The following is an 11,831-nucleotide window of genomic DNA, read 5'->3' on the forward strand; positions in this document are numbered from 1 at the left end:
AAGACCACTACCCACTATAGTATACTGAACATGTATTGGAAACGTGTAGCAGGTGAAGAAGCTTACAACTTCTTAGATGGGTTTTCAAGTTATAATTAGGTGTCCATAGCACCAGAAGACTAACACAAAACGACCTTTAATACGATGTGTGGAACATAATTTTATAAGGTTATGCCTTTTGGCCTCACCAATGCCCTACAATGTTCCAAGGACAATTGATGTGCACAACCTTCAAGGACTACTTGCAAAAGTGGCTGGAGGTGTTCATTGATGATCTATGTGCACCCTCACGCTGGACCGAACATTTGGCTTACTTGAGGAAGGTGTTTGAGCGATGTCAATCATATCGTATATCCTTGAACCCTTTAAAATGTGAATTCTGGGTCAAACATGGTGTACTCTTAGAGCTCATTGTGTCTAAGAATGGTATTTCCACGGATGAGAGCAAGGTCAAATTGCTCTTGGAATTACCTCCACCAACCAACTACAAGGGTGTACATAGGTTTATGGGCCATGTTGGGTATTATCGTTGTTTCATCTTATTCTATGCTGAAATCACAAGACCACTATATAGATTACTCATTGTCTTTGAATGGATTGATGACTGCCAAGAAGCGTATGATAAGTTGAAGAAAGCACTGGCAAGTGCACCTATTCTTAGGCCACCCAACTGGGATCTTGTATTCCATGTACACATCGATGCATCGAATTTTGTGATAGGATGTGTATTGGTGCAACCTGGGGAATTCAAATTTGATTACCCAATATGCTTCACAAGTCATTGACTAAATGATGCAAAGATGAACACCACTACGGAGCGTGAAGGGTTGGCCATGGTTTATGTTGTAAAGAAATATCGACATTACTACTGGCCAACAAGTTTGTATTCTTTGTGGATCATGAGGCCTTTTGATATTTGGTGAACAAACCTTGCACCATGGGAAGAATCACACGTTGGTTACTTCTACTCTTTGTGGATCATGAGGCCTTTTGATATTTGGTGAACAAACCTTGCACCATGGGAAGAATCACACGTTGGTTACTTCTACTCTTAGAATTTGACTTTACGGTTATAGTAAGAAAGGGACACACAACATGTGTTGGCTGACCATATGTCTAGAATTCCAAATGGAGAATCTGCAAACTGGCATTGATGATAACCTCCCTGATGCTTGTCTGTTCAAACTCGACATGGTGCCTAAGTGGAGTGAGGAAATTTTGGGCTATCTAGCTCATGGTTTTTCGCACGATCGACCTTTGAACAAGAATAAAATGTGTCGACTCATTAAGTTGGCCGCACCTTATCAATTGATTGCTGGAGAATTATACAAGCTAGGCAAGAGACGATATCTTAAGAAGATGTGTGCGAGAAGATAAATTTGTCATGATATTAGAAGAAGCACACTTAGGAATAACCGGAGGACATTTCACAAGAGAAACTACAGCTCACAAAGTGCTTCAAGAGCAGGTCTATGGTGGCCTACGTTATTTGAGGAAACCATAGAGTTTGTGAAAAGATGCGAGAAATGTCCAGCAGGTCTATGGTGGCCTACATTATTCGAGGACGCCATAGAGTTTGTGAAAAGATGCGAGGAATGTCAAATATTTACTATTCCACAACAAAAAGACAGGATGCCATTCACCCTTGTAATTGTAAGACAACCCTTTGAGAAATGGGAGATTGATTTTGTTGGACCCATTAGTCCAGCAGTGCATCCGTCCAAGCCCAATATGTGATCGTGGCCATGTATTATTTCACAAAGTGGGTAGAGGCAAGGGCCTGTAAAAACGAGCTGATGCTCGAACCATAACCAAGTTCTTATACGAACAAATCATTTCTAGATTTGTTTGCCCACTTGAGTTAGTCAGTGACCGAGGTTTACATTTCATTAATGAGGTGATTGAACAATGAACACTTACTTACAAGATTCCTTTTGTAGTACATCGCAAATCATCACCTTATTACCCACAAGCAAATGGTCAAGCAGAGAGCATAAACAAGATTCTATGTGCTATTTTGATGAAAACCTTAGAAGCCAGTCACACGAATTGGGAACACAAGCTGACTACAGCTTTATGGACTTATCATACATCGTATAAGGTAGTGAAGGGGTATACTCCCTTCCGCCTAGCTTATGGCGTTGATGCGGTGATGCCAATGGAGTTTTTAGTTCCAAGCCTGCGAATTGTAGTATAGGAAAGGCTTACTGAAAAATGCACTAGTCGAGAGATTGGTTGATTTGGAAAAACTTGATGAAACCAGGCTAATTGCATCACATGTGCTTATGGTTGAGAAATTACGAAGAAAACGTTAGTTTGACCATAACCTAAAACACAAAGAGCTAAAATGGGAGACCTCGTCCTCCTGTGTGGAGTTGGAGGCACCAGGAAAAAGAAACTCAAATACAATGGGTTAGGACCTTTCAGAGTGTTTGAAATCACCCCTCAAGGGTCGGTCCAAATTGAAACCATCGAGGGAGTAGAAATGGAAGGTTACATCAATGGGAGTAGAAATGGAAGGTTACATCAATGGGAGCAAACTCAAAAGTATTACGGACCCTTGACCCAAGAAATGCTCACACAAGAGCATCTTCTGAAACTAAAGAAGGAGCTAGCCAAAGAAAAAATCTTTCAAGCTCTAGAAGAAGCTAAGGCAAAGCACAGACTCCAGGGAAAAATGCTACATGTGAACATGGCTTCACTCACCTTGGTTGATGAGGAAGTCTCAGTGTAAGAGTTTCTATGAAAAAGAGTCATACTAAAACCATTGCATTGATTGATACAGGATCAAGTCATAACTTGAGCTCCTATGAAACATGGATAGCTCTAGGCAAACCTCACCTCGAGGCATCTAATGCACAGGTTCGCAATGTGCAAATGTCAACCACCAAAATTGTGGGATTTTTGAATGTTAATATTTCTATCAGAAATAATCCCTTGGTTGGAAAGGTATTTGTCATGCTTGGTTTGCAAGATCCATGGAGGAAGAGATGATTTTGGGAAGATCGTAGATATGCGCTAGCAATTCATCCAATGGGACGAACGGACAGCGCAACTCATTGATGGCAAGGACACCATCAGTATGCCATTATGGATTCCATTAAATAAAGGAAAACAAGCAATAACATTTGACATGGAGCAGCCATACCAAAAAAAGAAGAGGAAATAATAGAGGAAGCATCCATGTGGCACAAACCACAAGAAAAGTAGCCAAAGTACCCAGTACATCAATATTGGATTTCCAAAAACCAGCTTCGAGTCCAAGGGTACTATGATATAGATAAGTCCACATGGGAATCCAGCTAAAAAAGCCATGCTACAAGCAAGGGACAAGAAAGGCACCCCAAGGACAGAAAGCAATATTCTAAGCAAGCATGCATTCAAAAGCAGTGGGTCCATAAGGACTTACTTGTGCAGCACAGGGCTACTACCAAGGGAGTGCAACAGTATGGCTACCAAAGACCCATCCAAAACCCTACACTGTGAGCACCTTTAGGACAATGGAAGAGACCAAGAACAAACAAAACCAATCCACTGCTAAATCAAGTAATAAAGAAGAACCAACATTGGTTTGGTAAAAGAAAGTTGTTCAATTAGGTAAGCAGGGGAGTGTGACACCACCAATGTCATCCACCAAGGAGAAAGAGTTAACCAAAATTATGGACCAGCGTAAAGAATATGTGCACTCACATGCACAAGAAATAGAATAGGTTCAACAAGATTCAGTGGAGGGAAAAATCCGAAAGTCTCACTTTGAACTGAAGCGGTTGCAACAACAAATACCCATAGGTTCCAAAGTACCCCATTAGTTTACGTGGCCGTAAACAGAGAAGAATTGTAAAGGTACCCATCCCCAAGCAAGTGGGTACAAGGTAAAAGAGTATGCCTTTCATGTCGTGAGACACGTTCATTCATTTCACGTGCACTACTCTCCTTCTATGAATACATAATATGTGGCCTTAGCTGTTTGAGCATATAGGAAGCCATAGGGTATCAAAATTTATGTGCATATAAAGGACAAAACTGTTTCACACCGTGAACAGGTCCGGGCTACTTCATGCTGTGAAACACTTAAAAAAGTTTCACGGCGCCATGAGACACTTCAAAATAGTTCACGACGTGAACTGACTCTAGCACTTCACGCCATGAAATGGTCACAAGCCCTCCACCAAAATCGCAAGATGACACGTGGCATTCCTAATTAAGCTAGTTGCCTGAGCCGATTGAATCATAAATACTATTTCTTTCCCTTTTTTTGCATTCTTTTTCGACCCACTCCATGTTATCTTGCTGCATTCGATCTTCATCTATCTTCATCTCCTACTAAATTGGGTCCGTGTCAATGTGCGACCATCACTCTCAGGTAGGAGTATGTTATCCACCTTCGTTTGTTTCATTTGTATGAATAAAATCATTGTGGGTATAGAATAAATCTATTTGTATCTTATCAATCAATTGCATATGCCACTTCCTCTCTCCTTATTGTTGTTTTTCACAATTCATCCATGTAAAAATGTTCATCTCTCCCCCCCAAACCGATTCACAAGTACATGTGCTTTTAAACCCGTTAAATAGCAGTCTGCTATTTCACGAGGTTCACACTAACACTGCACCGAACCCTTGAAATTAGTTGTTCCTACCAAATCTACTTCACTTACCCCGCTTCTCCACTGTCAATCATGACCCAAGTAAAAATATGCTACTTCATATCTTAACCATCTCACGTGCTAAGCCCTTCATGTGCTAAGCACTTCACATCTTAACCATATCATGTGCTAAGCCCTTCAGGGCTTTAGCATCTCACATGCTAAGCCCTTCACGTGCTAAGCACTTCACGTCTTAACCATCTCACGTGCTAAGCCCTTTATGGCTTTAGCATCTCACGTACTAAACCCTTCATGTGCTAAGCCCTTCACGGCTTTAGCATCTCACATGCTAAGCACTTCACGTCAACCATCTCACGTGCCAAGCCCTTCACGGCTTTAGCATCTCACGTCTTAACCACCTCACGCACTGTTATTTCACGACCTGTGCTTTCACGAATTAAAGCTCATACCCACACACACCTATTATTTCTCACCCCACTAACAATCTTTACATCAATACCCAAACACCCACACGTGCACCCCAAAAAAAAAAGAGGAACACGAGCTCCTACCAGTCATCATGACTGATGCTCTTTTCAACTTTTCAATGTTCTAGATGGCTTCCTTTGCTACATTATACCTGAAGTAGAAGGGACTTCAGCTGTCACTCAGGCCAATATAACCTGGTCGCTAGTGTGGGGCAGAAGAAAGAGAGCATCCCGAGGCACTAAACTTAGCTATCTTGGGCCATATGCACAAAAGTTTCAGGGTTATGTAATCAGCACAGATATACAAATAGCTCATGGAAAGATTTTGCTCCAGTACCACAACCCAGAGTGCTTATAGATACTAGAGGATACAGAAGTCGAAGACAAGCTAAAAAAGGTGGGCGAATGGCAGAAATCCTCCCTCGCACTATTAACACAAATTTGTGCAGAGTTTTGAAGACTTATGAAAAATCTACCGGGAGGGGTACAATGACAAAGTCAGATGGAAAAATTGAGCAGGTCCTCATCACAGATGAGCTGATACGAGACACTCTGCACTTGTCCTCCCCACCAATTTCGACACATATACATAGTTTTGAGAAAATGCCCATGAATGACATGTTGAAGAGGATTTCTTATAATTCTAATGGGGTAGAATATGATAACATAAGGAATGAGGTTGATAAAAAGGCTTGCAGAGCCATGTCCATGCTTATGTAGGTTAAACCCATGGACAGGTATAATAGGGTTCCCCTAAACCGCCTCACCAAGGTTCATGAAGATAAAGAAGAGGATTGGGTGTGGTACATTCATTGTGAAATGGAGAATTATCTTAAGTCACACCAGTCCAAGGTGTGTAACCCTTATCTCCTTACGAGAGTGCTCAGCCATGCAGCTAACCTTCTAGTTCCAGAAGGCACATAGGGAGCATAGGTACCCTAGGCTATAGCACCCTTGGAACCATCTACTAACATTCCTAGCGAGCTGTAACAAGGACAAACAGTTTCATGAAATAGAGAACTCGGCATCCACAAGTGCCTCTGTGTGGGAATATGAACAAAAGGTATGGTGATGCCACCTACTTACCACTCACATGCTCAATGACAGGAATGCCACTTTATGGAAGCAATTACAGGAAGTAAATGGTCAAATGCAAGCACTTAAGGAGTAAATGGCTGCATCTGCTGCAGCTGTTAATCCAATTTTAGGATTAACAAGAGCTACCACCATTATCTTACATCAAGGAGTCACGGTAGATACACCAAAGGAACATACATTCAAGATATGAAGCAATAGTGTCCAAAGCTACAACTTGGACGGGCACCCGTAATGGTGTGACGGAGTATTTATGACGATTCCCACTTCAAGAGCATGTGGTAGCAAGTTAGGATGAAGTCCTAAGTGATGTACTTCATGGATATATTATGAGAGTAGTCATTGTAATAGCATTAGGCCTCTTATGAGCCTAAAGTGCCCGGCCGGCCATAGTTTAAGTGAGTGTGAACACTTATGACCATGTATATAATTGAATTTCTCTCATAATACAACATACTCTCCCATTGTGCAATTGAGTCTTGCTCTTGCTAATCTCTCTCCCTAATGTATGCTGGTGAGTGTGTGTGAGTGAAGTGAGGTGAGAGGAGGGACGAGGACCCGTAGTGCAATGCGGCGGGGTGACAATGCTTCACGGGAGATGTTGTGGAATTGCTTCTCAAGGAGTTGTAGAGCTTGGAGACCTCAAGGATTACGAGCTCGGCCATTAGAAAGATCCTCACGACAGTTGCGGTTCACCAAGTAATGTCTATTTGGCTGTGTTTCAAGGAGGGTTAGGGTGAGCCATAACATTTTTGGCGTCGCTGCTGCCCGGGAGCCATCCCTTGGCTTTTTCCATTGTTTTGTCTCTAATCTACGCATAACTCATTGCCCATTATCTTGATTAATGGTTTTCCATGAAAAAGATGTGGATTTGATGGTGATTTGTGTGAGATTTGGTGTAGAATAGCTCTCTTTTTTGTTTTTGAAAAGAATGTTTTTTGCTTAATTTTTAGATTAATTTGTTATTTTTGTGGTTTTTCATGTTCTTAGGGCTTGCACATAGTTGTATTAGGCTTAGTTTACATCCATTGCATCAAAAAATGCAAGAGAATGCAATTCTTAGTGAATGTTATCTCTCTTTAGTTTGCATCCATTGCATCAAAATGCAAGAGAATGCAATTCTTAGAATATTATCTCTCTTTAGTTTAAGCATAGAACTAAGATCATTAATTTGAGTTTAATTGTGTGTTTTTTGTTGAAATTGTTTGGATTAGAGTGTCAGCAAGCATTAGGAGTAGCTTAATCTTTCAAAACATTTCTTAAAACCATAAAAAAACCCTTGAATTTTACTAATTTCTCTTAATGGACTGGTTTTTGTCATTAAGGGTGATTAGTCTTGTTCAAGAGGCCAAAAAATTAGAAAATGTGTTGATTGGGGTCTAAATGGATCATATGAGTAGTCGAAATCGGGGTTTTTGAGTGTTTTGTGAGCATTCAGATGCATCAAAACACCTAATCACATCAAATTCTTGATCAATTAGAGAAATTCGACTCTCTTTGCTTAATTTTGTCTTAAAAGAGGAGACTATAATTAAGAGCCTAATTAATCCCCTATTTTAGATTAATTTACACAATTATTGATGCACAAAGATTAGCATTCCCTTGCTCTATCCAATGATGTCCTCAATTGTGTGAATTAATTAGAGATTAATGGTTAATTAGAGTCCTTGATTAGTATAAAAGAGGAAAAGATTAGTGAAAAGATTAATCTTAGATTAATTCTTAATCACTTTTTTACATAACTCATTAAGGCTAATGAGCATTTAATGACATGAGTTGTCAATTTGTCCATTTTGGGGGTCATTTATGAAGGGTGTAAGGGGGTGTCATTAAAAGGTTGACTTTTTTGATTCCCACTTACCTTTTTGGGAAAATGCCCATATCCCTTTCATTTTATATTCAAAAAATATTTCCCCCTAAAAAGGGAATTTTGTATTTCCCACTAGGCTCCAAAAAATAAAAATAAAAATAAAAAATTTAAATTTTAAAAAAAAATCCCGGTGAAAATTTTTGGCTATGAAAGACAAAGCCGGCAAAAAATTTCCGTCGGTGAAAGGCAATTCCGGCAAAAAATTTCGGACGTGAAAGACAATTCCGATGAAAATTTTTGACCGAAAGGTAATTCCGGCGAAAAGTTTTGACCGTGAGACAATTATGGCCGTGAAAGGCACTTCTGGCGAAAAATTCCGGCTATTGAAAGACAATTTCGGTGAAAATTTTCGGCCGTGAGACAAATCCGATGAAAAAAAAATCGGTAAAAAAATCTACGGAAACCACCCCTGTTTGGAGGCCCGTATCTCTTAAACTGTATATCCGATGAAGGCGCTCTAGGGCTCATCGAAAAACTCACATCGAGCTCTTCGACTTTGGACATGGACCATTTTGTCCTCTGACCCAGCAGCTTCAAAATTCGACCTGGAAATCGAGGTAAAAAAATAGTCCAAAACCACGAAAAAATTACAAAAATTAGCGCGAAAATGATGAGCCACATATTCGGGCTACTTTTTGAGTGTCTAAATGACAAAATCACATATGACTCAGGGAAACAAAGTTGTAGTACTCCAAAAATGCTACAACTCCCTCATGCAGAGTTTTTCAAAATTCCTTTTGCAACAACCTAAAAAATGTGCTGTGAAACAGGAAAAAAATTCTTGAATTTTTTTCTATTTTGAGACAGTGATGGAAAATAGGTTTTAGGACCTCCTCTTCCATTTGGGAAGTTCCTAGCATACGCTTTTTTCAAAAAATACCTCGAGGTTCATGTGCGTATAGCGTCTAAGCTAATTGGGGCGAACGGACACCGTTTGACCTAACGAAGAGTACGCCAAGTCTTTTGAGGCTATAACAGGCTGTGGGAGAATATAAAAAGTAAAAAAGAAAAGAAAAAAGAAAAGAAAAAAGAAAAGAAAAGAAAAGAAAAAAGAATGTGATTGCTCATTAAGGAGCATTTAGGCACTCTGACATGCCCACGATAGAGGGATTGCCAGGGATCACACAGGGACTGAATCCAATGGCTGACATCTTCGAGCCATTGAGATCTATGCCACAAATTCACCTCCCAATTCCATTGGCCATGCCTATAACAAGCGTGTCATCGGGTTTTACACTCCCTAACACTTTGATCCCACTGGGCTTTGTCCCTTGCCTACTAACATTCCTGCAAATCCTATAAGTACCAACCCTTTCCTAGATTCCCACACCTTGGATATACTAGCTAGTCTAGAAAGGAGGGTGGCCCAAGGACTCACTGAGTCTCTTCCAGAAAGAGCACTCACATACGGCCTCAATGATTCATACAAAAATATGGCCGTACAAATTTCTAAAATTATGGGCAAATATGACGGAACAACAGACCCTATTCAATTCATTCAAATGTTTGAACAGAGATGTGAAGCCTTTGGAAATCCCGATTTTCCCATTAAGGTACATGCGTTGAACTTATTCTTAGAGGGAAAAGCTAGTCGATGCATTAGGAAAAAATGGAGCTCATTTTGGGGCCCTGTAAGAAATTCACTATTTTTTGATTTATTTCTCTCCTAAAAGACCTCAAAAATAATAAAATATGGAAACGTGGCTCAGAACTGTCAGTAAGGACTACTGAACTGTCAGTTCAGAAAGGAATAAGGTAATCTTTTGTCTAACTAACACGATTTTGCATTAAATATCTCCTTAGTTTTTTTTTGTTTCCCAAAGATTCTGCATCTCTTTTGACGACGTGTGCAGGCCTCTCATAAAGAATCTATCACTGAACTTAATGATTGTATGGATACCGCCACACTTCCACGATTCATGTTACAGAAAGACTATGAGATTGACAAGCAAACTTTGCAACCTCAGAAGCACAAAAAATGGCCGATACTAGTGAGTCACAATCTCAGAAGAAGCGATTACACCATCTTCACATCGACTTGGAAGAACAATATGCTCCAGCACAAAAAAGACGAAAGGATACGGTGCTGAATGCTCAACAATGGGAAAATATGAGAAAAGAAGGGCTCCAACATATTGACTTATGGTGCGATGGAAGCATATATCCAAAATGTCTAGTAAAAAACTCTACACCTCCATTTGTCAATCCAACCACACTACTAAGGTTTGCGGGCGATGGACAAAATGGACTTCTTGGTTATATTTCAGCACAGTCTGCATTTGCAGAAACATATAAAACGATGTACCTACAAGAAAAGGGGGCCAGGATTCAAGAGATAGCCATTCGTGCAAAATTGGAGCAGCAGTTGTTGCAGATGAAATTAAGGAGCATTCAAAGAGTAAAAAAGAGTTGACAAGAGCAAGAAGGAAGAGAACCGTGCTTGGAGACAGACAATGAAGCAGGAAGATTAAAAACATTGCAAATTTGAAGGCTGGGACTGGTGGATGCAAGCGAAGAATTCAGGAAGCAAGGCTAGTTTGTAATTTTTCTTTTTTTATACTAAAAAATGCTCTCAAATGGCTATATCTATTTTGTCCATTAACGCAAAACAAGATTGGAAGTGTTGAATAATATAGGCATATTGTGTTGTTACTATAGGAAACTATTGGAGCCTGCAAAAGAAAATATGGATCCCAATCTTCTTCCAGTTAAACAAATGAAAGGATTGCTTTCTTATGGTGTAGTAAAAGGTTTGATTGAAGAAAAAAAATACAAAACAATCAAACGCAATGTTGTAGAGGACTTTATATCCAATAATCAAGTTGATGGTACTACAACCCAAGAGGCTCTTGATGTTAGTGGAGTTAGCAGGAAGGAATATAGTTCGCTTTTCCATGCGATATCCTCAACTTTGAGAGATCAAAGGATTAAACGAGTTTTACTGCCAAATCCAGCAACCGTGTGGAGGATAAGAGGTCATTTGAATGAAAGTGTAGATGAGTTTATTGGACAATATATCCATATTGAAGAAATATTTCATGGTGGTAAAGGAACCACTGTGTATGACCCTTGGAACAATATATTTGTAGATCTACAACAATTTCAAAGAAGAATGGTCGAGTTTTATGGAATAACATTTGAAGAGTGGAAAGGCATTTTGAAATTTGTTATCAAACTGGATGAGTGTGAGGTTGTAAAGGGAAAAAAAATGGAAAGGATTACTATTACATTGATGAATGGAGCACTTGATACATCATTGACTGAAGCGAGTTTGAAGTATTTTAGTGTGCAGTCGGAGAAACACATATGGTGGTTGGGCTCGTTCCAGGTATGATCATTTTTTGTTTCGTACTTGATTTTAGTTAATGTTTTTAAATCTTTTATAGTAAGACTTTTGTTTTCTATAATCACAGGTGAAGACAGAAGACCATGAAACACTAGATTGGGTGTTTCACCACACGAAAATACCAAGAATAATTAAAAGACAAGTGCAAGGAGAGAATCTCCATGTTGCAGGAAAAGGTGATTTTCAAGTAGAGTGGCACATGGCGGGGGATCTTAAAACACCTAAGTGCATGTATAACGTTAGTAAAGGAGGTAACTCAAAGTCTCCTTGTCTTTACTGCAAAGAATCAGCTCAAGTAATGGATTCCAAATGGTGGAAGAGAGCACCTAATAGAGATAAAGTTAACCCTGACTTCAAGGCCATTCTTGACATTCCACTATGTAACGTTCACATATGCACATTGCATGCTCTATGTCGAATTATTGAGAAATTGGTATTTTTGTATA

This window comes from Cibotium barometz, chromosome 14 (genome assembly GCF_041138505.1).
Source record: "Cibotium barometz isolate CiBa-2024 chromosome 14, ASM4113850v1, whole genome shotgun sequence".
In the NCBI taxonomy this organism is placed as follows: domain Eukaryota; kingdom Viridiplantae; phylum Streptophyta; class Polypodiopsida; order Cyatheales; family Cibotiaceae; genus Cibotium; species Cibotium barometz.